General features: G+C 46.1%; 1 long non-coding RNA gene across 1 annotated transcript in view; it reads right to left on the reverse strand.

Annotated features, from left to right (window-relative positions):
- The window catches only part of LOC143820401 (uncharacterized), a 147,299-nt gene that overhangs the window by 50,884 nt on the left and 68,595 nt on the right, over positions 1-27,820 (reverse strand). The window lies entirely within an intron of this gene.

The following is a 27,820-nucleotide window of genomic DNA, read 5'->3' on the forward strand; positions in this document are numbered from 1 at the left end:
AGAAAAGCGGGGTATAAAAACCAACTCTTCTTCAAAGGTAGCACATGAAACTGGAGAAAGCACAAAGGTCACCCCAGTGTAAACCTGATTTTGGGGTCAGCTTTGAGCATAGTATTCTATAGCTAAATAAATACCCTTGGGAAGACCACCCCCCACACAAAAGCATCAACATTTAGGTGTATTGTTTGCTTGAGTATATTGTGCTGTTCTCCAGGACATGTCAACTGCAATGATTATGGCTCCATTTGGGATAGATTCCAGTAAAGTGGCACCATAAAGATTTCAGGGTATATGTTTTCAAAGCTATCAGAGACCTGACAAAGGGAGCCTGGACTTTCAAAAGCTTATCCCCACAAATCTTGTTCGGCTTTAAGGTGCTCCTACAGACCAACCCAGCCACCCTATGAAAGAAAACTTCCATTGGAGCATGTGTGAAAGATCCCTAGCCAGCATAAGAAGTGCGGATTGGACCTAATTTAGCACTCTGCCCCAAAGTGACCACCCAGATGTTTTGGATACTCCCAAGGAGGCACTGAGCTGTTCTTTGTTCCTAGTTGGGTGGATCCAACCACCCTCCAACAAAGAGCCACTTAGGTTGGAAGAAGGCTTCTAACTTTGTTTACTGGAGTGGTATGAGAAGGGTAGGATCCATTTCAGTATCTAGTATTTAAAGGTGTGCTGCCTTGAACTTTTTCAAGGAATGAGATTGATATATTCTGCCTTTGAACATAGTCCTGTTTAGCTGCGGATTTCTCCGCAAATTTCCTCAACTCTTTTGAAAAGTAGCCTTCGTTAATTTTCATTACAACACCGAGGAGTAATGAATTCTGAAAGTTAATTAAGCATTGTGTAGACTAAGGATTCCCAACCAGGGGAGCCCTGAGGGGCTCTGGGAGCTCTGGAGGGCATCCGTGGCATTTTCCCTCCTCTCTTAATTGACTTGGCCACAAGCTAAGGAACTGGCTGTTTCTGCCCAGGGGGCTCGGTAGGTAGGCTGTGGGTATAAAAATCAAAGGGGGGGGGAGATAGTTGTGGTGTGGTATGGGGGGTCTGGGCTGTCTTCTCAGCTCCTACATGAGGTAGAGCTGCCATAACAGTGATAAAGGTGGAAGAAAGAAGTGAAAGGAGGACAAAGGGTGCGTTTGGTGATGTCACCAGTGACGTGGCACTTTTTTGGGGGGTGGCAGTTGCCATCACTTCCGGGGGTCCTCAAAGCCTGACTTTTTTTTTTTTCCAGGGGCTCCTCCATTGTCAAAAGGTTGAAAAAGTCTGGTGTATACAATTGTTTTTTTATTGTTCTTTATGGTGGCCTCACCCACTTTCCTCCCTCAGAGACAAGGTTTTCCCTCTGTTTCCATTTGCCTTTCTGACTGGGCAAATTCCTCTTTGTTAACCAAATATCTCATTACAATGGTGGAATAACTCCGGTCACTATCTGGAGTCTAGCAACCCCACTCTGGACCCTCCACAGCAAGGGACACCCCCACCTGGACTGTCCTTGCCATGGTGAGGCATTTCTCCGCCTAGCCTCACTGCCCCGTCCCCTCAGCTGGGCCCGGCATCTCTTCCTCGGGACTGGCTAGGCATGTTTTCCTTCCCTCCTTTAGTAGTTCTCTTCCCGGAGGCATTTCCTCCTCCACTCAACCACCCCGGCCTGAACATGGGATTACCGAAATCAGAGTCCAGTAGTACCTTTAAGACCAACAACGATTTATTATTTTGTTGGTCTTAAAGGTGCTACTGGACTGATTTTGTTGTGCTACTTCAGACCAACATGGCTACCCATCTGAATCTATGGGATTACCAAGGCAGACACCAAAGCAGCTGCTGTGATAACGTAATTTAGAAATGTAGCTGTGTACGGAGGCACGATTTGGCCACGACAAGCGACTACTGCAGAGGCACAAAGCCGCTTGGTATGCCCTTTGAGTTGACCTTGGAGTAAAAACATCAAGGCAATCAGACAAGGGCCTCAGTATTCATGTCGATGAGGAATTGGATCACTGCCAGTTCGACGGACATTTGTCCTCGAGGGCCTTCACGGTACCGTCCAGTGAACAGGGCTTCCATCACACGGGATACACCGATTTGATACGACCGTCTCTGTGGAGAAGGGGCACAACTTTGAAAATCCCCCCTCCCCTCCGTAGCACCTCATCAAAAGAATCACCTTTTTCCAATTTAGCCTCCCCTTTCCCCTCTTCAAATGAATTTCCTTTTGGAAGGCACCTTTACAAAAAAAAAAAAAAAAAAAAAAACCCTTTTTGAAGCTGACAAGGTTAAGGTTGGCCGACATAACTTCTAAATTTTCTGCTACGGGCTGACATTCCTGTCAGAGAACAGGATCCCTTTAAAGAGTAGCAGATACGCTGGAAAGGCACCCGAGGAACATTCTAGAGTTCTGAACCGCATCTTTCAAAGCAGCCGCGGTGCTGGAGCAGGCCCGATCGGGGGATTCCGGAGATCCACTTATTCTCTTCTTTTAAAAAAAAGAAAAAGAAAAAAGGAAGAGAATAAAGCTAGTAATCCCTGGCTTTGTCGGAGTGACCAGCGATCTGTCATTGTTGGTTGAAAACGAAAAATGTATACTTTTACATTCTTCACACTCGTGGCGTTTGCCAGCTGGCTCGACGGCTTCGCGCTGCGACCTAGGGGGCTCGCAGGATCTCAACATCTGCAAAATTACACTTTGATTCTTGGCACCGGCCAGGTCTCGGCGGGCCGGGGGGTGAAAAGCGAAGCGAGCAGCAGCCAGAACTCACATTTTGACATGTTAAGCAAGAGACTGCTCCTCAGTGTGCTTGCCATTTGGAGGAGCGGAACGAGCCGCAGCCTGGAAGGGAAGGGGGGGGGGTAGGGGAGCCGACAGACATCAATGCTACAGCATTTCTGCTACCAGGGAGAGTGGCTATTGGACCTGGCGCAAAGGAACAAATTATGAGAGGGATGGGAATGGAAGTCAATTGGCAAGCGTTGCCCCCTAAATGCTTATTTTTCAGCTCCACCGTGTTCATTATGTTCGTCGCAGAAGTCTAAAAAGCGTAATTACTTAATGTTTGGGCTGATGGCGAAAGAAAGAAAAATATGATGAATCCAAATGCTGGGGGAAAACTTGCCATTTCCCCCCCCCCACGCCCCTCTTGGCGTTTTTACTGTAGCAACCTGGGATCCTTCTGAAAGTTTGGATAGCTGTGTAAACAAACGCGCTAAAATCATCTTGATCTGTATTAAAATAGACAAGCGCGGAGCAAGGGGGGGGGAGGGAAGACAGGTGCTCTTCCCGTGGGGTACCTTTTCTCGTCCAGCTACATGGGGTGGGTATGGGGCAATCTTTCCTCTTTGAAAAAGCAAGCGCCGTGTTTTTCTTTGGAGGGGATCTTTACGGCTACGTCTGCTTTTCAACCGCAGGGTTGCAGCAACTCTTAGGGCCATTTCACGCCTTTCACATGCCGAGTCTGGGACTGCTGTAGAGCCAGCCAACTTTAGATTTCAGACAAGTGGATATACGTGTGTTTCTCACCAAGATAGCCTCATAACTATGGTTTCCAACTCCAGTTTGCAAAACGGTCCAAGGCACTGTGGAGGCAGGTTTTCGTAGGGCATACAAGATTTAGCTCTTCCACCAGACATTTGGTTGCATCCAGACTAGAGAAGATCTGAGCCCCTTCTTTAGAGGCCCCTTCAGATGCCTTGACCATCTATGGCAGGGTTTCACAAAACCCTAAGGTTTCTTAACAGCCCTGGGAGGGTTTCCTGAATGAGTGGGAGTTAATGAATGTCTATTTTTTTTTTTTAAGTCTAAAACTTTTATCGGGTGATATGACCATGTATGGTCATGTTGACCCACCCTCTCCTCCAAAATGGCCAATGATGGGCCTGGAGGGGTTGGGAAGGGGAGGGGCCCCAGGTGTGTGTGTGTGCACAGCTGTGCTTCCCAACCATATTCTGCACCATCATGCCACTTCTGGGATTTCTCAAAGCCTGAAGAATGTTTCAGGGGTTTCTCAATGGTAAAACGTTGAGAAAGGCAGATCTAGGGCAAAAGATGGCTTCGCCTGAGGCTGGTGGGTAGTGTGGACTGGTGGGTTGGACTGGTGGGTTGGGAGGGAGGGAGGGAACACACAGGATTATGCCGCTTAATGTTGTATTTTTACTGTTGTTTTTATTGGGCTTTATTGTAAGCCGCCATGAGCTGGCTTTGGCCTGGGAGTGGCGATCAATACATTTAAATATAAATGAAAAATACAAATAAAAACAGATTTCCGGCCCCATTTTACAGAGAAAAGTGCAGGCTTACAGATGCATACCAGGATACCCTATTATGTCTAGCTTGTTCCTTTCATACAATTAACTAAACAAGTTAACTTCAAGGCTAATAGCAGTTACTGAGAGGGGTATATGAGAGGAATGGTACTGGGGGAAAAGAGTAACTGCCCAGTAACCGTCCAGTCCAAACCACTTCCTCCCAAGGTTGCTTTCAAAGGGAAAGTGATCTGACTGCCAAAGCTCTCCTGTCCTTCAGGCCTTGGAACCGACTTTCTCAGGGCTGGACAGGACTGCTGATGAGCAAAGAGCATGGCAAGGAGCCGTCCTCCTTCCACTGGTGATTCAGCTTGTTCCAACTCATTATATTTGAAAGATCAGAAAGTCAGATGGTTGCCAATAAATAGAAGCCGGTAAGATGGAGTAACGGGTAATTATGAACAAGAGTCTTTTCCACTCCGCATAGCTTAGAAAACAACTTGCCTGCAAAAACTGTAAGTCTACAAAGTAGATGGTGCATCACAAATCAAATTATTTCATGCTTACACACACACACACACATAAGATGCAGGAAAAGTGTGGCAGACTCTGCAGACCTGATTTCTGTGAAGATGCGCTGCTATAGTGCTCCATCGGTTCCTATATCCCGTTCTAGTACTCATAGATAGAGAACATTGGTGGGAGCTGAAGAACAAAGGTCCTCATTTGGAACACACAACAGGCTTGTGATTTGCTCCCAGGAACACAACTGTGAATGTTTCTCCAAGAGTCAAGGGAAATGAAGGGGAAGGGAGGGTCTCCCATTGGATCCCCACAACAACTCAGAGAATCAGAATACCTTTACTGGCATAAAGAATCAACCAAACCAAAACAACAACTCTGTGAGTGAGGTTAGACTGAGAAAGCAACTGGTCCAAGATCAGCCTGTGGAATTCATGGTTTTCTGTCCAGGGCTATCTGAGACAACCTCATGGTGCAGGCAGTAGAAGCGATCCTTTGCTGTTAATGAAAAATGAAGCCATGTAATGTCACTAGTCCTGTCCGGTCGTAAGATAAAGAAGAGGAGTTGTTTTTAATACCCTGTTTTTCACTACCTGGAGGAGTCTCAAAGTGCCCTACAATTATATTGCATATTATGAAAATTGTGGCTAGCACAGTTTCTTGTTAAGAAGAAGAGTTGGTTTTCAAGCAGTTTTAAAAATTAAAAACAAACCTGAATTAGGTTTTGTTAAATTCATTAATAAAGCTATCATCATTCTACCATATGTGGTGGACCTGTCAAAAAGTGAGGAAATTATGGGGTTATGATTCATCTGAAAATCCCCAGGCATTACAACTAATCTTGAGGTGACAGAGGTTAATTCACTTGGAGAAAATGGCAGCTTTGGAAGAAGAAGAGTTGGTTTTCATAACCTGCTTTTCACTGCCCAAAGGATTCTCAAAGCTGCTTAAAATCGCCTCCCCTTTCTTTCCCAACAGACATCCTGTGAGGCAGGTGAAGCTGAGAGAGCTCTGACAGGACTGCTCAGTTGGAACAGCACTATCAGAGCTACGACTAGCCCAAGGTCACTCAGCTGGCTGCATGTGGAGGAGTGAGGAATTAAAGCCAGCTCTCCAGTTTAGAAGCTGATGCTCTTACCCACTACGGCAAGCTAAGTCGGAGCATCAGAATCATAATAATTGAATAGGGCTGCAATCTATCGATACCCAATGTTCAAAGTCAAGCAAAGACCCAGGTGATTACTTTTATTTCTATCTTTCTTTTCCTCCAGGCAGCTCCTGAAAACATTTTGAGACACGGAGATCCTGAAAGACAGGTCAAGCTGAAAGGAATTGGAAGCCGGGTTTCCGACACCCGATCCCATCTCATATCCATAGGGCTTCAATCTCTCCCTAAAAGCTTTCTAAAAACCCATGCCCCTCAGTGGCCTTGAGCAGGGATCTGCTAAGCCAAAGAAAGTTTTCAGCTACCCCCTGCACCACAGGGAGCGCTCGGCATTCAGGATGGAAGTACCACAGTGAAAAGCCACAGTTTCCTGGCTCCGTTGCTGGTCAGAAGACTTGAGTTCTGAACGAGGCCCAATTCCGCATCTCCTTTGCTCAGATCGCGACACGCTTGCCAGCTGTTCCCTTCGTTCTGTGAAGCTCATTCTTTCCCCCAAGTATCATAATGTTTCCTCAGCCATTTAAACTTTATTTAGCTTCTTTACAGAGAGGCCAGGAACCTCTCCGTAGCAGCTGCAGCAGAAATCGGAGATTGCAAGGGGAAAGGAGTAACCACCCAGTCCAAGATTATGTTCTTGTTGCCACAGAGATAGGCGTGATTAATTAAAAGGTGGCCTCAGAAATCGTATTTGAAATGATTGTCCCCCCTTTTTATCGATAGTTGACAGAAAAACACATTTTCTTTTAGCCACCAAAAACATTAAAAAAAAAAACCCTTTAAAAACTGATAGGTGGCCAGTAACAACTGAAATAATTTTGAAAACTGACTCTGCTGCTTTCATCCCTATTTATTTATCTCAGTTGAATCCATGGCCAACTGGGAGGGGGCGGGAGAGAGCCATTTCACTGGGCCTCAAGCTCAAAGGGGACCTCAGATTCAGACGTCTTAATTTCGAGGCTTTTGATAAGTTTCATAACTTATGTTTATGCATATCTCATGTCATCACTTTGAATTTATATTGCAGCTCAGGCCTCAAAAGCTGGATGGGCTCCAGGCTTCTCTGGACCTCTGAGAGTCACCCGGCAGGAGTCTTCCTTTTCTCAAAAGAGCTCAAGACGGGAGACGTGGAACCATTCCATTTCATCCACATAACAACCCTGTGAAGAGGGATAGGCTAAAAAATGATGACTTGCTCGTGACTAAACAGTAAATCTTGAGGAGGAACCTGAGGAAGTGAGTTGAGTATAAATTTTCAGTTCAGCTTCTTAGGTTCCATCCAACCCTCCATCCCAAGAGTCTTCATACAAGATTGTGGTTTATCCCGTTCTCACACGGATGCTTGTAGCGATGGTCCCTGTTCCCCACCCTTGCTCAACGGAGCAGTTTGGAGGATGGGGAGAAGGCATCAGTTGATACTGGCATGTTGCTTTCTGTTTTGGAACAGGAAATGATGTCATGATACTCGGGGAATTCATAAAAAATTGTGTTATCATTTCCTGAGTGTAGTATTTAAGAGTTCAAATCTGAAGAACATGGATCGATTGATTCCCCTAATCTCTGTAGTGTTTACCAAATAAGTTATGGGAGTTCCTAGAATGTTGTGGGTGCTTCATATACTCTCTCCCCCCCAAAAAAAAATTTCTGCTCCCCCCCATGCTCCTACCCTCCAAATGCTCCCAGCTGGCAACATCTGGGTTAAGGAAAACCAGAGTCTTTGGAGGTGGAGCCTGCAGAGGGCAGGGTTTGGGGTGGGGAGAGTTCAATGGGATATAAAACAATACAGTCTCTTCTAAGTGTCTATTTTCTCCAGGGGAACAGATCTCTGTTGCCTGGGGATGAGATGTAATTCTGGGAGATCCCCAGTTCTCACCTGGAGGCTGGCATCCCTACTAGTAGGTAGGGGTGCATCAAATTCTAACACAGATAAATTCTTTTACACACACAAACATATATCACAGGAGAGCTGAGGTCCCTGATGGGGCTAGCAAAGTTCCGCGAGGCCTGTAAAACAGAGCTCTTCCGCCAGGTCCACGGTTGAGGCCGGGTTAGCAAGAGCTCTTCCGCCAGGTCCATGGTTGAGGCCGGGTTAGCAAGCCCCCCCCCCTCAGGCTTTGCTATAACATCTAGCGCACCCCTTGTTAGATGACTGCAGGAGGTAGGAAGAATCTTGCCATCTTAAAATCTTTGGGAATAATGCTATTTTTAGGATTGGGTTTTATGGGGATATTTTTTATCACTTGAGTCCCAGGAGAAAGGGGGGCTATACATTTCATCATCATCATCATCATCATCATCATCAACAACAACAACAACAACAACTCTGCATTTTAAAAAAGTCTTCCCTGTAGCTAGTTATGACTTTAATACTGCCCTAGGCAGCAAACTAGTATATTGTTGACCGAGGAGAGAAATATACCTAATCTCTTGGTTGAACGAACAGTGAGCTTACTTTCTTTGACTGGGAGGAGAACTGAGAGGATCTACCCTAGTCCAATAGCTCACCATCCTTCCTCTCAGTCTCTGTACTTCTATCTCAATATCAGGATGGCCTTCTCAGTAGGCCCCGCCCTGAGAGGAAACAGCTATATATTATTTGAATGCCGTCGAAAAATCATCCCACACTGCAGTTCTAAGTCTGTGGGCAACGGTTCCAGCTACATACTGTGCCAAGCATGATCCATTCTTCGTCCTTTGAGCTTCACCACACTCCTACGAGTCAGCATGGGGTCACAGCCTACAGATGGTTGCCTCCCCACGCAGTTAGAAGTGCCACATGGGACCTTTTCAAGCAGCTCCCATGCAGCTAAGTGGCTGTCTGGTTCCACTTCTGTCTAATTTAAGGTGAATCAAAGGGAATAAGCTTGAAGCCATAAATATTTCACCTCAGAATTTTGGTTGAAGAATTCCAGAGTTTGTAGACTCAAGAAACAAGGCCAAAGAAGGAGAGACATAAAGCTGTCACAGCTGTGATGTTAAGTCCTCTGTTTCATTTGTCCAAGGAAGCTTCCCCCTTAATATCTTGCCTGAAACCAGAACTGACTTTTTAACACCAGAATAATAAGATAAATGTTGCTAACACTGTCCTGACCCCAGCCTCCCCTTTACACATGTCTTCTCAGATAACAGAGTAGTGGGGAGTTATTGGAAGCCAAGCTATGAAGCTGTAGAAATCCAAAGTAAAACTGATTAAAATGATAGACACTTAGGAGGACATCAAGAGAACCAACCAGTGATAGATGTGAGAACATTTTGTGGCCTCCACACAGTTTCCAGTTAGGGCACATCTGAAAGAAGAAACAACTGACCTGCTGATGACACATACAAAAGGCAAACATAGGACTTCAGACCAACAGGGCTATCCACTTGAATCTACCAATATAAAAGCAATCAGGGTTGGCTCAGATGTCCAGACCAGTGGTATGGAGGCTATGGCCCTCAGGAATGTTTATATCTGTCTTAAGGGAACGTATACCTTTATACGGGAATATCAGAAGGAAGTCTGATGATGATGGTGATGGTGATGATGACGATGATGATCTAATCCGTTCAGTCATGTATGACCCTCTGTGATTCTATAGGAAAGTCTTCACCATGCGCCCCTGTCTCTGACTGCTTCTTTTAGTTGGTTCATGGTCATCCCAGTATCGGCTTTGATCATGTCGAGCCAGTGGAGCATTTGGTGACCACGTTTCCTTTTGCCACTGACCATTGACTACAGGAAAGCTTCTGATTGTGTGGATCACAACAACTTGTGAGAAGGCCTGCAAAATTGGGGGGTGCCAGTGGATTTGATCAAAATGATGCAATCGCTCTACGCCAGTGGTCCCCAACCCCCAGTCCGGGGACCGGTGCCAGTGCGTAGATCAGTCGGTACCGGGCCGCACCTCCTCCTCGTCCTCCTCCCCGGCTGCTGCCTCGGGGACCACTCTGCCGCCAGCTCATCTTTAGTGCTCTCCGGAGGCCACCATGGTTGGGGCTCCCCCTGGCAGTGCCCTCCAGCGGGCAGCAGGAAGTCAGGGGCGCCGACGGGAAAGCAAGCGGAGCAGGGGCTCAGACAGGTGTGACGTCCCTCGGCAAAAGACTACCCCCCCCCCCGGGCCTCAGTAAAATTGTCATGCGTTGACCGGTCCCCGGTGATAAAAAGGTTGGGGACCACTGCTCTACGCAAACCAAGAAGCCACTGTATGTACACTGTTTGGTGACATTGACTGGTTTGGTGACATTGACTGGTTCAAAAGAAAAGAGTGCGCCAAGGTTGTCTTCTTTCCTCCCTCCTGTTTAAGTTGCATGCTGAGATCATTCTGAGAGAGACTGAACTCAAAGAATCAAACACTGGAATTAAGATTGGAGGAAGGAATATAAATGATCTTCGATATGCTGATCACACTACCCTAATATCAGAAACTAAGGAAGGCCTAGAACAGCTGATTACAAAGGTTGATGATGTAGGTAAGAAATCTGGCCTTTTCTTAAACACTAAAAAGGCAAAAATGATGGCCACTTCAAAAAACAGCCAGGTCACAATAACAATCGATGGTGAAGAGATCAAATGAATTCAAAAATTCATTTTTCTTGGATCACAAACAAATTGATGTGAGTGGCGACTGCAATATGGAAATAAAAACTTTGAATTGCTCTGGGTCGCTCAGCAATGATGAGCTTGAACCAAACACAGAAAAGCAAAGACATAAGCCTGACAATCAAATGTAGATTACTTAGATCTATCATATTTCCAGTAGCCACTTATGGCTGTGAAAGATGGATGGTGAAAAAAATCAGACAAGAGAAGAATCAATTCCTTTGAATTCTGGTGTTGGAGAAGGCTTCTGCATATTCCATGGACAAGAAAAGTCACAAACAAGGAAATATTAGAGCACATCAAGCCTGATATATCACCGGTAGGCAAAATCACGAAATTCCGGCTCACTTACTTTGGCCATAATATGTGATCAAACTCAATGGAGAGAACAATTGTGCTAGAACTGGTCAGTGGAAAAAAGAAACCAGGCTGACAAAGAGCATGGTGGTTAGACATGATCAAAATGGACGCTGGCCAGAACATTACATGGTTGAGGGAAGCAATGCGGGATCGGGGATTGTGGCGACAGCTGTGCCATGGGATCGCCAAGAGTCGGACATGACTGAATAGATGACAACAACAGCATTTGTATTTGTATCCTGCCTGTTCTTCCATCTAGGAACTCGGAGTAGATGGCTCCCAGGAAGTCCCCTGTCCTGATCAGGCACTAGAATAGGCCAGGCGGATTGGAAGATCTTGCCCCTCTGAGTGGCTGACTGGAATAACACCCTGGAGATGGCAGCCGAGAGGTGGAACGATGGGGTTGGAGTGGTGAGGACTGGTGGGTGGTAGGGGGTTTGGTTTTTATTGTATTTCATTGTTTTAATTGCTGTTGTAAGTTGCCGTGAGCTGGTAGGTCTGGGAACGGTGGCTAACAAATAGAATTAATTTTAATAAATAGGCTTAACTTCAGCAGAATTTTTACATCACGCATCTTCCATTCAAACTCTGAAACATGTCTGAAGCAGGAGCTGCCGGATACAAATAAATCCCCCTTTTCAGAGCATGAAAGATTATGTTCACCAGGACCAGCAGCAGTTGGTACCCCCTGGGGCAATGGGGGGAGGTGGCAGGCTTTCCAGGAGTCCTCATTGGCAGATCTGTTCCCTACACAGCCTGTCTGACGCTGTTCAGCAGGGAAAAATAGGAAGGGAGGGAGGGAGGCAATTGGCATCATCCCCATATCATCTTAACCCCGCCCGCGGCGCCACGGGTGCCACGGACTAAATAAAGCCGTAAGGGCTTGGGGGGAGGAGTTAGGGTGGGCTCTGTCCGGGATGAGGAAGGGTGCTGATTGGCCCCTTCCTCCGGACAGACCATTGGAGGGGCCAATCGGCAGGCGCAAAGCGGCTGCCGATTGGCCCCTCCGATTGCCGCCCCACTGCCAAGGGAACAATTGCGAGCGGCTTGCAGTTGCTCCCTTGCCGGCAGCCTGACGCGGCGGGAGGCGCAAAGCGCCTCTGACGTGTCAGGCCGCCGGCACGCGGGACATGGCGGCCTGCCGACTCGCTGGCCGCACGCTGCCCCGCTAACGCCCGCTGTATTGTATGTACAGCGGGCTTGCTTACTAGTTGTATCATATATCTCAAAATATTTTCCTCAATGGCACAGACATCACAAGAGGTCTAATAGGCCCTGGAGTAAACTTCAAACAGTAAACACAAAATTCTCAAACATGGTATAATAGAAAATGCCTACAAATCACAAGTTGTACTTTTCCAAGGGGGACCTGTTTTCAGAATGGCAAATGACGGCCAGACAGCTACTTATCCTGGATGCTTTAGGGTGATCCTGCATTGAGCAGGGGGTTGGACTAGATTGCTTATACGGCACCTTCCAACTCTATGATTCTAGGATTCAAAAATAATTTGGTTCTTATATGCCGCTTTTCCCTACCCAAAGGAGTCTCAAAGTGGCTTACAATAGCCTTCCCTTTGCTCTCCCCATAACAGACACCCTGTGAGGTGGGTGAGGCTGAGAGAGCCCTGACATTGCTGCTCGGTCAGAATAGCTTTATCAGTGCTATGGAAAGCCCAAGGTCACCCAGCTGGCTGCATGTGGAAGAGCGGGGAATCAAACCCAGCTCGCCAGATTAGAAGTCTGCAGTCCTAACCACTAAACCAAGTAGGAAACTGGCCTGTGGCTTGGAGGACCCAGCCCAAAGCGATGTCTTTTACAACCATTATCATGCAGAATAATTCTGGGAATATATTGCCAATAAACAGCCCCTTAAACGTTGCCCTGCTGAATACGTATGCTTCCTTATTTCCCACCCTGCTTGCTGTTCCCAGCTACCCACGGCCCACCGTCATTTCACAGGGCAACCTATCGCCTCTTGCATTGATGTAATTTCCACCCAAGTGTGTTTGGAGTGTGTTTAGGGCGAGGGTATGACTTAAGTGGCTGCTTGATTGAAGGGTATAACACCAGCCTCTGTTCTTCATACTCATTCAGGGTGACCCAATCCGGTGCGTGTGCCAAGTTTTAAATGATTGCTGAGGGATCTTTGGCTCAGGGCAACGAACTGTGCCAGCACTGAAATACAAACAGCTTAGCTATTGCTAAGCGAAGATGGATATCTTGACACTTCAACCCCACCCCCCACCCCCTTCTTTTTTACTGAGCTCTTATTATATTCAGCGTTCCAAAAGTCTCCGGCAACTAAGTCAAGGCTGCCAGATCGGATGCCTACCCATCTGACTGGCAGCTCCGTAGGGGGAACGCTGATCACAGCCGTACCCCACGTCCGTGTATCAAACTGCAGGAGTAATTTTTTTGAAATGGCTGAAAATGTAGCTGGATTGTCCCCAGAGGGGGCCAGCCCATGGATGATTGTGTGATGTGATCACATGAACATGGCACAGGAATCGGGATTTAATTCGCCGCTAGCAAGAGCACATTGCACATGTCTCTAGACCGTTTTTATACCAGCCTGAAGAAGCTTAAGGCAGCGCACATGGTTCCTCCACCACACTCTCACGGCAGTGCTGTGAGGAAAGAGATTGGCTGGTTCTGTTAGCATCATGGCCAGATGTGAAACTTGACTGACTTCTGATTTTATTTATTTATTAGATTTATATACCGCCCTCCCCGAAGGCTCAGGGCGGTTTACATTAAACTAATCAACAATTACATGAAACAGTCTTCGTTAAAAACATACAGTAATTAATAACAGTATAACAATATAACAGTATAACAATATAATACATTTTCTTGGCAGTCGTTCCGCAACCGCTGGTGTAGTGGTTAAGAGCAGCGGCTTCTAATCTGGTGAGCTGGGTTTGATTCCCTGCTCCCCCACATGCAGCCAGCTGGGTGACCTTGGACTTGTCACAGCCCTGAGAGTGCTGTTCTGACCCAGCAGTCCTGTCAGATCTCTCTGCCTCACCTACCTCACAGGGTCTGTTTCCACATGGGGAACTTTGCTGCCCCAGCTTTCATGCGGGAGCATGAATCCAGGGCAGACTAGGTGCACCTGGCCAAATGCTCCCCCGTGCAGGAGCAGGAAGAGGTGGGGCGACCTGCAGACCAGTGCAAAGCCACCAATGCAGAAACAGTCCCTGTGTCTGTTGTGAGAATAGGAAGGAAAGGCGATTGTAAGGTGTTCCGAGACTCCTTAGAGCAGGGGATAGAGGGGGGTATAAAACCCAACTCTTCTTCTTCTTGGTTTGGGGACAATTTCCCCATATGCCTTTCCCCCCTCTGCTTTTTCACAATAGTGAAGTCAGTTTGTTTTCATTTTATTATTATTATTTTACTACTATTATGAGATGCATTTATATGCCCCCTTTCCTTCACAGCTCACGGTGGCTCAAAAGACTAAATTGCACACAATATGACATAAATAATATAACATTTAAAAACGCAACTTCTTTCAATTAGAATAAATAGCACCAATTCATTCCGAATCATTTCATACTTCCAGGGGATACAACAAAACAAAATCAGAGTCCAGTGCCACCTTTAAGACCAACAAAGATTAATTTAAGGCATGAGCTTTCGAGTGCAAGCACATTACAGGAACATTACAGAGGAGGGGGGAAAGCAACTCAAAATCGACTTTCAGAAAAATAGCATGGTAAAAGTCAACGAAAAAGAACCAGGGGCGGGGGGGAGAAAACAGTTTTAAAAAATTAGACTGAAAACTAAAGGCATGAAAATATGTGCAGAGATCAGGGGATAGAACAAAGCAATATGGGGCCAGAAACAATGGGGGGGGGGAACCCATGCAGAACAGCCACTGAAAATATAACACCCCCTAAAAAAGAACTCCAAATGCTGCTGTGGGTGGGCAGGATGGGGAGAGCATCCTGCCAGCACCCTGCTGTCTCTTTCCTCTCCCCCCCCCACCAGCTTGGGCAGCAGTGGCAGTGGGCAGGCTGAGTAGAGGTTCTTGCCAGTGCCAGATACCTCTTCCTGCTCCCCCCTGCCGGGATTTCTATCACCTCCCCTCCTCCCCTTGATGTCTCTGACCGCTGCCTCTTTCACCCTCCCAGGAGCCTGAGAGGGAGGAGGAAAAGGAAGCCCTGTCCTACCTGTGTTTACAACAAAGCCATTTGGGGGGGGGGGCACTTAGGCAAGTGCGCATTGGCTGAATTGCATCCATACTTGTTTGGCTGCCCTAGGGCGTTCCATCAATGGGTATCACTGGTGGAAAGACACCCAAGCAAGCATGCAGACAAGCAACGGGGAATCCTCCCTCCTCCCCCAGACCCTCTTATCTTAAGGAGGGCAGGTGGGGGCAGGGCAGGCAAAGGAAAGCACCAGGGTGGCGGGCAGCAGCAGCAGTGACAGTAGCGGGCAGGAAATGGAGTGGTGAGGGTGGGACGATGCACAAGAGACTATAGCGTGTTCCCCTTCCATATGGTCTTATCCCTGGTTGCTAACTGCTTGCTCACTGCTGGGATACGCGATAAAGGGTGGTAAATCCACTTTCCTGGATTTACCACAACGCACTTTTAAAATGGTGAAATCGTGAGCCACCTACTAGACAGCCTCAGGATGTTGGCGATGTCATGTGGAGGGAGCTGAATATGCTGCCAACATGCGGAGGCTGTCCAGGTACATTTTGCATGTGCGGAAAAGCCCTTGATCTCCCCTTCTCTCTCTTTCTCTCTTTTTGTACTTTCTAAAAAATTGTGGAAAAACTCTCACTAAAACTTTTCATTAAAAAAAGAAATCCTATTGAGGAAAAGGAATTCTTTTGGAAAAGCACTGAAAATGGAAACAGAAGAAAGAAATCTTCTCAGCGAAATAAGTCTGTACTGAAGGTTTCATGTGTATCATTTCAGGTCTACAAAGTGGAATGAATGAACTCTCCTAAGATTATAAAGGGCATTCCGGACGAGTAAACTAATAATCAGCTTGCAGTCTTGGACTGTATCAATAGAGGCATCACACTGAAATTGCAAGATGTCATAGTCCCACTGTATACCGCATTGGTTGGACCTCACCTGGACTACTGTGTGCAGTTCTGAGGACCACATTGAGAGGGTGCAGTGGAGAGCAAAGAGGCCTGAGGACCAATCCCTCTATTGTTTATGGTTTTTGGAGGGAAAATACAACGACAGATTATATGACATATACCTGTTTGGTGTAGTGGTTAGGAGTGAGGACTTCTAATCTGGCTAGCCAGGTTTGATTGTGCACTCCCCCACATGCAGCCAGCTGGGTGACCTTGGGCTTGCCATGGCACTGATAAAGCTGTTCTGACCGAGCAGTTATATCAGCGCTCTCTCAGCCACACCCACCTCACAGGGTGTCTATTGTGGGGAGAGGAAAGGGAAGGTGAATGCAAGCCGCTTTGAGACTCCTTCGGGTAGAGAAAAGCAGCATATAAGAACCAACTGTTCTTCTTCTACCCAGTAGTGACAAATGTAAACCTTTTTTCTAAACTGCATAACAAAGCAAGCAACTTAACTGATCACGGATGCAGAACAGGCAGTATTCATGATCGAGCTGATATTCAGCAAGCCTTTCCTACCACTATTCTCACTGTGAATGACTGAACTGATCACAAGAAGTTCCACCAAAAACTGCTTGGAAACCATTTTGAGAACCAAAAGATTATTGGACAGGCCTCAGAAGATTTCAGAATACATGGTTTTAAACAAGCTTCATATCTGATCTAATTAAAACAGCACACCTTTCAGTCAAGCCATGCAATAAATTACCAGACTTCAGTTGCTTGACATCAGATTTTAATAACGTTCTACAACCAGCAATTAAAATTACATTTTTACAAGGCAGAACGAAGACTATTTAGCCACAGTGACATTTCTGTAACCTCCACAGAAAGTCTCACACCTATTCCATATCACTCACAATGTGTCACTCTTGTTATACGATCACATAATGAAAGACCCCCCATCATAAAACGTAATATGCACAGTGGGGGCAGAATTAGGTGTACCAAGGGAGTCTTAATTTCGAATTTCCTGACTGTTGTGAGTTTAAGCCACAGACGTATCATCGTATTAACATTCTTCTAATTGAGGGAAAGATGAAGAAGGAAACAAAGCAGTGCAAGAAAAGCACACTATTGGCCTAATGTACGTCTTTTTCTTGACCTATTTGGGGTTCTTTATTTCCTCCTCCGCCTCTCCCACAATAGTTTAAGGACGATTTATCTTAGCCGGGTGTGCAACAACCACCAGCCTGTAAGGCAAAAGAGGTGACAACACTGTGTTTTAGAAAACAGCAGTTTACTTGATTCTCTGCCCATTATGGAGCGCTGTCAGTGAACTGTGTAGATTTGTAAGACACACAATTCTGCATTACAGGCACAGCAAAAAATGTTGCATATGAGGTGTATTTCTGGAGGAGGTATCTATAGCAAACAAATTACGACAATGGAGTATTGCACGGAGGAAGCTATTTTAGAGTGGTGTACTTTCTGGACAGCCCTTGGCCTTTGTAGCTTCTAAAATAATCTGTATGCCAGATAACCTTGGAAAACACAGCAAGTCTTTTTAGCACCCCATTGGGAAATCAACAGGGCTTTCTGGGGATCTCTGCAGGCGTTGCATAAGTGCTGTGACGTTTTATGATGGCTCGTCAATGTTGACACGGCTTGCGGTGAGGGTCTGCTGTCCTGTGTGGGGTGTATTATGTGGACTTCTTTGAAAAGTCTACTTCAAGGTTTAAACGTTGTGCTGTGATGAGGTCATGCCTTATTTGTTTGTCATGTTTCCAAGTAAACTGAATGAGTTCTGCTATCTCTGTGGATTTCAGGTCCTGGGAAATGCAGAACGGGCCCACCGCCAGAGATTTTAATGCTGTGCGTGAGTGCATGCGGTGGATATCCAACTACTGTAAGAGTATATTGTGTGGGCAGAGGAATCCGTGCCAAACAGCAAGAAAGTAAATGTGGATCGCTTACAGGACAATCCTAACCTTCAGCTGCTTATGACCAAGCTGGCTACCCATCTGAATTCCAAACCGAGTAATAGGCTTCTAAACCTATTGATTTATTCTGATTTACTAGTATCAAACAGTGAAAGGCTCTTTCTTCTAGACAAGCTATCGGAGCTTGCCCAGCACAATTGCAGGACTTCGGTGGAAATGTGTCCTAGTCAAGTACTCCTCATTTACTCTTTTCATTTGTTGATGGCCTTGGGCCCTGGGGATCAATCCCTTCAATGGTTGCTATAACCGGAGAAGAACGTTGGGATATGCAAATTGTAGAGTGTGCATGATTCAAAAGCATATGAAGAATATCCAACCAGGAACATTGGAGGAGATCTGCATTTAGCATAACGAAATTTGAGTCCAATGGCAGCTTTACGACCAACACAGTTTCATTCAAGATGTGAGCTTTCGTGTGCAGGCACAATTCCTCAGAAAAGGAAGGAAATCTGAGCACGAGAAAGGACAAGACGGAAAGTCAGATACAGATAGATACTTAGAGGGCTGCCAGCTCCAAGTAAAGAAATTTGGGGAGGGTGGGGACCCCAGCAAAGTACAATGCCGCAGAGCCCACCCCGAACCTCTCTAAATGAGAGAATCAGGCCAGTATAAGTCACCAGTGACAGGGTGTCCAGGAGCCAGAGATGCATCTATTTAAATTTTCGTAGATGATAATCTATACTAAAGAGCCTCTTGTGGCTCAGGGTGGTATGGCAGCTAACATGCTGTCTGAAGCTCTGACCATGAGGCTGGGAGTTTGATCCCAGCAGCCGGCTCAAGGTTGACTCAGCCTTCCATCCTTCCGAGGTCGGTAAAATGAGTACCCAGCTTGCCGGGGGGGGGGGGGGTAAAATGGTAATGACTGGGGAAGGGAATGGCAAACCACCCTGTATTGAGTCTGCCAAGAAAACGCTAGAGGGCGTCACCCCAAGGGTCAGACATGACCTTTATATTAATCAGCTGTCTCATACAACTACCTCTTTCTAGACAGCCCGTACCACTCTCTCTCTCTCTCTCTCTCTCTCTCTCTCTCTCTCTCTCTGAATAAGCCATTAGTCAGCTCTTAGACCCAATAAATCATTCTATCAGCCAAGAACGTTGAGAATCTGGCTGGAAAGTGGTTAACCACATCTCGCTGTTCTGCCCACAGCTACTGGTTGCAGGAACTGAAATTCATGCAAAAAAGAGAGGTCTCCAGAACTATAGTCCTAACGGAATAGACACGATTTCACAAGGCAAAATGTTGCAGAGGTAAGCGATGGTGGCTGCACAAGGGTCCCTCCTGTACCCCTTGGGTGTGCAAGCTAACTAGGCACCACCTCACCCCCAACTGTCCAATGGATGACGCTCTGATGAAGCAACGGTGGTGGGAAAGCAATCTTTCTTTTTGTTACTGCCTCAGAATTTAATTTATAGTGAGCACTAGGCTGTGATCAGTCTGACTCAACCTTAGGTTTTATTCTCTAACGTAAGAGCCAGTTTGGTGTAGTGGTTAGGAATGCAGTCTTCTAATCTGGAGAGCCAGGTTTGATTCCCCACTCCTCCTCCACATGCAGCCAGCTGGGTGACCTTGGGCTCACCACAGCACTGATAAAGCTGTTCTGACCGAGCAGTGTTATCAGGGCTCTCTCAGCCTCACCCACCTCACAGGGTGTCTGTTGTGGGGAGAGGAAAGGGAAGGCGAGTCATCAAAACCTTCCACTTTTGCACTTGAGATGTCTTAGGCATTACAGAGCCTTAAAAAAAAAAAAAGAGAGTATGCTGCAGTGGCCCCAAAAGCTGTCAAATCTGTATTAGGAAGCAAAAGAGCATGCGTAATAAGAAGCCATGCTATCACCACTCACTGCAAAGAGCTGTTTGTAATGCAATACATGAGTGCGAGCTGAAAGTCTAAACGTTCTTATTGAAACCATGCTTCATCTGTGGAGATGTTACTAGGCAGTAAACGTTTCAATAAGAGTCAGATACAAGGGCTACATATTGCTTTGCTGAACAACAGTCAATGGAGGTGGGAATACTTATTAGATACGATATCCTACTGACTTCAGAAGGAAATGGTAACCCCTCTCCCACGAAACGTATTTGATCCAGTTTGCACTTGTAGGTCCACAATCCTGTACTAGTCATCTGGGGGGGGGGGTGTTTCGTGGGTTGTAGACCCCCATGGTTTTTTTTCAAAGGTTTTAGGTGTCTATTATTGTATATGGATGGATGGATGTCCGGAACTGTTTTAATAGGGCTTTTAATAGACAATTGTAACCTGCCACGAGCCAGTTTGGGAGTGGCGGGCAATAAGTCTAAGGAAGGACAAATACTCCAAAAGTTGAGCTATAAAACAATATAAAATGTCAACAATTATTTATTAAAGTGCACCAACATTAGGTTAAAAATAAAGTATAAAAACTATATAAAATAACTATACAGATCTAACAGCACATGAACAAGTGGGCAATAAGTCTAAGCAATAAAATAAATCAAATAAATAAATAACCCAAATCGATGCTGCCAGCAAGTTGGGATACAAATCGGGATGTACTTGCAACCGTGGATCAGTGGGGTATACCTATAAGTTCAGATACATAACACCTCTCCTGACACAAACTGGATTGAGAAAGGAATGCCCCCCCCCACCTCCCCAGTTTGTTGTTGTTCATTAAGAAGATTTGTGTGCCGAGCCTTTGGCACAAACAGAGCCTCTTAAACGCACTCCCATGCACCAGGACAGACAGGCCCACATGTCACGGAGAGGTTGAAAAGAAAAACAGTTTCAGCGCAAGACGATTTTATCTGATTATTTGGTTAAAGGATTAGAAACCGAACCCTTTACTTCTTCCACGAGTCCCAGAAAAGTCACAGCTGCAAAAGGAGGACGCTTCCTTCTGCTGCCCTTCCGACGACCTCGGCTCTGACCTGCGTGGACCACCCTTATTAGAGGTGAGAGGTAATTCAGCCTCCGCTCCTGCTTCGTCTGGGCCTCCCTAAGCAGAAAGGGTTGGTGTTTTACGAGGGGATCGCATGTCAGGGAAGCAGCCTCCGCATCGGTTGCAGCTCCAGAGATAGAGGGCCTGTGTTTTATCCGGCCTCACCCCCCCCCACCCCGTCAAAAGTTCCAAGCCCCCCCCCCCAAGCACAGAAGCATCACAAGGCAAGAACCAAATTCAGCCTTCACTTTCACCCACCCCTCATATTCAGGGTTGTCTCACTCCAACGGCAGGGAGGGGAGGGAGGAGGTGATGTGAAGTATCAGGAAATAATCCTGTGTCCTGTAAATTTAACCTTACACATTTTCCAGCTTGTAGTGGTTAGGAGTGTGGACTTCTGATCTGGTGAGCCGGGTTTGATTCCACTCTCCCCCACATGTAACTAGCTGGGGGACCTTGGGCTCGCCACAGCACTGAAAAAGCTGTTCTGACCGAGCAGTGATATCAGGGCTCTCTCAGCCTCACCCACCCCACAGGGTGTCTGTTGTGGGGAGAGGAAAGGGAAGGTGACTGTAAGCCACTTTGAGACTCCTTCAGGTAGAGAAAAGCGGCATATAAGAACCAACTCTTGTTCTTCCTTCATAGGGCTCCCAAAGTAACCACTCAAATGGACATTTTCCCACAGCTTTCACCACACACTTTATTTCTTATTTTATTTTTATTCTGCCATTTCTGAAAGGACTCACAGCAGCATATGTTCACATGTGACATGTGGTGAAATCTTCCTTTGCAATTGTAAGATTATACAGATGATCATGATTATCCCAGGTTAGCACAGTGCACACTGACTGTATAGAGCAAGCTTTTTCCACCAGGGTTACATGAAACCCTGGGGTTTCTTGATGACTGTGGAAGGGTTTCCCAAATGGATGGGAGTTAAACACTTATCAGATGATATAACCGTATATGGCAGAGTTGACCTGCCCCCCCCTCCCTAAATGGCCAGTGTTGGGCCTGGAGTGGATGGGGAGGATAAGGGCTCTGGCTGGCCATGTGCGCAGCCATGCTTCCCGATATATTCTGCACAAACACTCCACTTATAAGGTTTCTTGAAGCCTGAAGAATATTTCAGGGGGTTCTCAAAGGTTAAAAAGAAAGGCTGGTATAGATATAGAAGAAAATTAAACTACCTGTCACAACTTAGAACTGGAATACTACCCCCCCCCCCACACCCACTCCCAACTCCTTCAAGCATAACATTGGCTTTTGCTGCTTGGAAAATAATCCTTTTAAAGAGCTGGTTAATTTTTAAGATCTTTCAAGAGCCCCACTGAGTTGCTTTAAAAAAAGGGGGGGGAAAGGCTGATCTGAGCTGTTAAATTTTATGTTGTGTGTAACGTCGTAATTGATGTTAAGCCTTCTGCGCATACCGAACTCTGAGAGTTTGGGTTCAAGGGATGTGGTTCCTCAAGCCCAAGTGCAAAGCTGGGGGGGGGGGGGCAGAGTTGGAGATGAATACCACAAAGGCGAAAATTCCCAATAATTAAGACCATGCCAAATTGAACCAATTTCCTGCCCATCCTTTTATTTGGGCGATTTCAGGCATTTTGCTTCACACTAGGTCTCCTGTAAATGCATATAAAACTTTATTGCCCCTATAAAAGGCATGCTGTGACTTCAGATGCTTCTGTGTGTTTGGGGAGGGACATCATCTGCCCCCTCCCTTTGCTCACCTAGACTTTTAACAGAATGAACAAGTTCCCCAGCTCTTCCAGGTTTGCAAGGCAGGCTAACCTTGAGCAGACAAACCTAACTAGTATCCTAGGTCTCCAAGTAGTAACTTTTCGGAAACTCTTCCTATGTAATCTCTTTCTAAGATTTCTGAAAACTAGTGCATTTCATTATCTTAAGAATGTGACATCTTAAGAATGATACACACTTTTCTTGGATGCTTTAGGATGCTTAGGGCTGATCCTGCATTGAGCAGGGGGTTGGACTAGATGGTCTGTATGGCCCCTTCCACTCTATGATCGTTTATTGAGAGAATGAGATCTCAATTCAATATCCTGTTATGCCAGCATTAAGACATGGAAGGAATTCTTATGCTTTCTGATCAAGGTGACTAAGATTCTTCCCTGCTTACCTCCTCCTGACATGTTTCTCTTTTCTGTGGTTACTTCAGAATGTTTCTTAGAATCTAACTGCATGTCATTTATGGACAAAGGGGTGGCAGAATTTAAGTTCGCAAAGGAGTAGAGAACTGGCTATTTAAAAATAGTTTTATTAAGAACTGTTACAATTTTGAGAAAGAGAGAGAGAGAGAGAGAGAGAGAGAGAGAGAGAGAGAGAGAGAGAGAGCTAACTGAATAACTGTTCTTCATCCTTCATCTGGAGGCAATCAGGGAAGAAGTGTGCTCAAAGGAGCAGGAAGTCTCAAGCCAATCAGGAGGATATTATTTGAAAATAATTCAAGTATTTAAAAGGGTGTCATATGGAGGATGGAGCAGAATTGTTCTCTCTTGCCCCAGAGGGACAGACCAGAACGAATGGGATGAAATTAATTCAAAAGAAATTCCACCTAAACATCCGGAAGAAGTTCCTGACAGTTAGAGTGGTTTCTCAGTGGAACAGGCTTCCTTGGGAGGTGGTGGGTTCCCCATCTTTGGAAATTTTTAAACAGAGGCTAGATATCCATCTGACAGAGAGGCTGATTCTGTGAAGGCTTAAGGGGATGGCAGGTTACAGTAGATGAGCAATTGGGATGTGAGTGTCCTGCATAATGCAGGGGGTTGGACTAGATGACCCAAGAGGTCCCTTCCAACTCTATTATTCTGTGATTCTCTATTCTAATATTAAGTTCCCAATCTATATATGCTAGCTGCACATCTTGTCCGGTGCCCCCCTTTAGGATACCTTCATAAGCTTTGAATTTCAAACTCTACAGATCTTGTCTGTTCCAACACAAAATGAATAAAAGTGAGCCACAAGACAATTAAAAAAATGAAACCCTGCTTCAATATGCAACAGAAGAGAGCTAGAGGACGGAGTTCCCCCCATTATCTGCTCAATATTGCTGTCCTCCAGATCATGACTCCTCTAAGTAGCTTTTCTGTGGCTGCTCCTCTCTCCCACACTGATTCTCAATCTACCTTTTCCCTACAGTAGTTCAGCCCAGTTTCATCCAATCTCACAAGTCCAGCAGGGTCATCTCTGTCTACTATTTAAATGGGAAACCACCAAGAAATGCCCACCACAGGCAGCCTGTGAGGTATGTGGGGCTGAGAGAGCTCTGAAAGGACTGCTCGGTTAGAACAGCACTATCAGGACTGTGACGAGCTCAAGGTCACCCACTTCCATTCATCTCATGCCTCAAAACCCCTACAGGGCCATCATGAATGGGCTGCAATTCGACAGCACTTCACCCAAGGCAGTACTTAGGAAGGAAGACAGCATGGGACAAGTCAAGAGCATGAGAGCAGAGTCTGGCAGTGAATGGCAGACTACCATGGGCAACTGGAGAATCATAGAATCATAGAGTTGGAAGGGGTCTCATGGGTCATCTAGTCCAACCCCCTGCAGGACACTATGCAGGACACTCCCATCCCTATCGCTCATCCACTGCAACCTGCCACCCCTTTGTCTTCACAGAATCAGAGGAAGGCAATGGTAAACCAGCCCTCCTTCTCACTTCCTGTGAAAGTCACTGGCTTGCAGTTCACTAACTCTTTGTGGATCCATCTGTCTCCCCTGTAGATATGTCATCTCCCCCCACAGGGCCAACAAGCAAACGTCAAACACTAAACATGCCTTTAGTCCCATTGACTTTATCATCCAAGAAGCTTCTTTGAATTGACTGATTTCCTCCCCTGTCTGTTAGGGATCAGCATCTCGTTCCGTGGGGATTCTCACGCCCAACATCTCCACGTGGATTTCAGGGGCTGCTATCCTAATTGAGAGGTGTCTAAATTTCCCTCCTGGGGCAGATGATATTTAAAGATAAATTCCTGTTAGGATTTACTTGGAAGTAAAGGAAGGGACCCCAACTTCCAAATAAACAGGCATCAGACTGGTGCTTAAGACATTCGAGAAAATTTCATCCCCCCCGGAAGATTTTGGCAAGTTTGTGCTGAAAGGTTTGGTAACTCTAATTCATGGGATTTGGATGGCATTTTGGATTTCACCCCACTGACTCAGAGAGCTGATGGTTATCTTTACAGGGGGAAATGTAGTCTCCCCCCCCCCCCTACAAACTCAAGATAGCAAAAGCAGCAGGAGGGCCATCCTGCTGGAAACTAAATGGCACCCAGGCAGAGCAGAGAGTGTGAAAAGTGGGCAAGAATAAGCCATCCTGAAGGAAGCAATCCAGTAATGTAGAACCCCAAGTGTTTATCTTTCCCCAAATGGAGCTCATGGGAACAGCAAATACAGCAAACAAACAAACAAAAAGAGCTGTGATTGTGTTTATCTCAAGGGCTAAGAGGGTGGGTCACACATGCATTAGCATAAAGAGAAACTGCTACAGCAGGCAGGACAATCCAGATTTCGTTTTCCTATGTATTCCGAAGATTTTTATCAATCCGGTTATGCCGTACCTTTGCCAAAGCCACAGGCTAGCTTTGTCTGCGTTGCTGTCCAAAGTATTTTGAAGAACAAATTCGAAACAGAGAGATGCATAATGCAACACTGGACTACGCGGCCCCCAGGCCTGAGACCCACAGAGTTGTAAACGTGGGGCAGGAGATGGTATGAGCCGAGGTCACATGACAGGAAGAAGGGAGCTAGAGTTATGACCAGGGCCAGGACTGTGGGCAGCTGAGCACTCGTAGGTGTACCATGGCAAGGTATCTTTTCTTTATTTATTCCTCTGACTTGCTTCCCAGTGGGGACCACAAATGGCTTACGTCTGTCTCCTTACTTTTTAGTGATGTATGTTAGGCTGAACATGTGACTAGCCCAGTGTTACCCAGAAAGCTTCCATGGCAAAATGTGAATTGGAAGCTGGGTCTCCCAGTCTTAATCAGGCACTCTAACCAGTTGTGGGAATCGCAGTCAGCAAGCAATTTGGTGAAGTCAGCCTTGAAGGACTGTTATTATGCTGTTTAAGTGGTTGAGCTGTACCAGTGTATTCTCTAGTGGCTTCAAGTGGCCACTAGAGAGGATGCAGGGAATTCTGAGCCATGTGCTCTGGGGATACCTTTGTTTAAGCTGGGCTCACACCTACTCCCTGCTTCTTCAGGAAGAAGCAAATCAGCATATAGAAACAAGCAAGCAGCCATTAGGCTTAACTCTCTCTGTTTGCTTATGTGAGGCATGTAGTCTGCCTGCAGCCTAGCCACAAGAGGCTTGCAATGTCTCTTCTTTGTCAATATCTTTTAAGCTTCTGTACTCTGCTTCAGTAAGGAGACTAAAGCAGATGAATATGATATCCATTTGTAAATAATCTTTCCTAGTAAAAATTCTCTTTTAAAACACAAAGAGCTGTGAGTCGGGATCTATGCCTCATCCACAAAGGTAACTAATAACTGCATACTTTCAAAACACTCTGTTACTCTGCATCTCTATTTCTCTGGATTCAGGAACAAGTCCTAAAGTCCCAATACCAATGCACTTAAGGTCAGGGCCATGGAGGAAGCCTATCTATGACCAATAGTGACCCTATCCTGTCGCTCCTCTCAGAAAATATGCATGGAGAGGCTGGAGAGGCTACACATATGTTCTCCATCTGTATGTCATAATTGCAGGTCCCTCCAAAATGCAGCCCTCCTCCAAAATGACTACCTAGAGTTGCCAGCTCTGGATTGGGAAATACCTGGAGACTTTGGGGGCAGAGCTGGGAGTGGATGTGAGGGAGGGAGGGAAGGAGCTCAGTGGAGTATAATGCTATAGAGTCCACTCTTCAAAGAGGCCATTTTATCCAGGGGAACTGATCTCTGTTACCTGGAGATGAGCTATAATTCCAGGGGATCCCCAGGTCTCACCTGGAGGCTGGAATCCCTAATGACAGTGCTTTAGGACAGCAGGTCGGGCTCCATAACCCCTTTGTGAGTCCCAAGCCATGACTTGAACACTACTGAAATACAACATGTAGAGTGCAAACATTTAGCATTTTGTCATGTGCCAGGAACTGAATATATTTTTTTAGAGATAGGAGCCTAGATCCTGTGAAGGCATAAGGTGTTCCCTGTGGTAGATCTTTCCCTGCCTTCCACCAGCACAGTGCCTAAGAGTCCCCCCCCCAAAAAAAAACAACTTATCACTACATAAGAATTTGAACAAAGTTTGAGTCCAGGGGCACTTTTAATGTCAACTAAGTTTCATTCAAGGTATAAGCCTTTCTTCCAATGTGCATGAAAGCTTCTACCTTGAATAACTTTTTGTTGATCTTAAAGGTGCAGGGGCTCCTGGGAATTGTAATCCATGGACATTTGGAGAGCCACAATTTGGCCACCCCTGCCATAGATTCTGCCCTCTGAAGCCACCTTTTTCTCCTGGGCAGCTGATATATATAGTCATGAAGTCTGATGTGGGATTCTGGGAGAACTGAGAGCTTGCCAGCCCTCTTATGCCTCTGCTTTCCCTGGTACAGCTTCCACCTTGTGGGATGGCCTGCTTGAGAAGGCCCAGAAGGCTCCCACACTCCTGGAGTTTCAGAAGTGAAGCAAAACTTAATTGTTCAGGAGGAAGACAATAGAGCAGTACTCCGGTGCCAAAGGGATGGGCATGTGGGTTACACTACCATGTATAGTATGTATTATGTTTACCAGATCTATTAGCTTCCTCTAATGAGGCTACTTAAGAATGTGGTTCCACTTTTCGGCAGTGTTGAGGTATCATGTCTAACATCCCAGATTCAGGAAGATAGGCATGCTGTTCTGAAGCAGCAGAGCAACCAGAAGCTTGGTGTGGTAGTTAAGGGCGGCGTCTTCCAATCTGGTAAAACCAGGTTTGATTCCCCACTCCTCCACAAGCAGCCAGCTGGGTGAC

This window comes from Paroedura picta, chromosome 1, assembly GCF_049243985.1.
Source record: "Paroedura picta isolate Pp20150507F chromosome 1, Ppicta_v3.0, whole genome shotgun sequence".
NCBI classification, from domain to species: Eukaryota; Metazoa; Chordata; class Lepidosauria; order Squamata; family Gekkonidae; genus Paroedura; species Paroedura picta.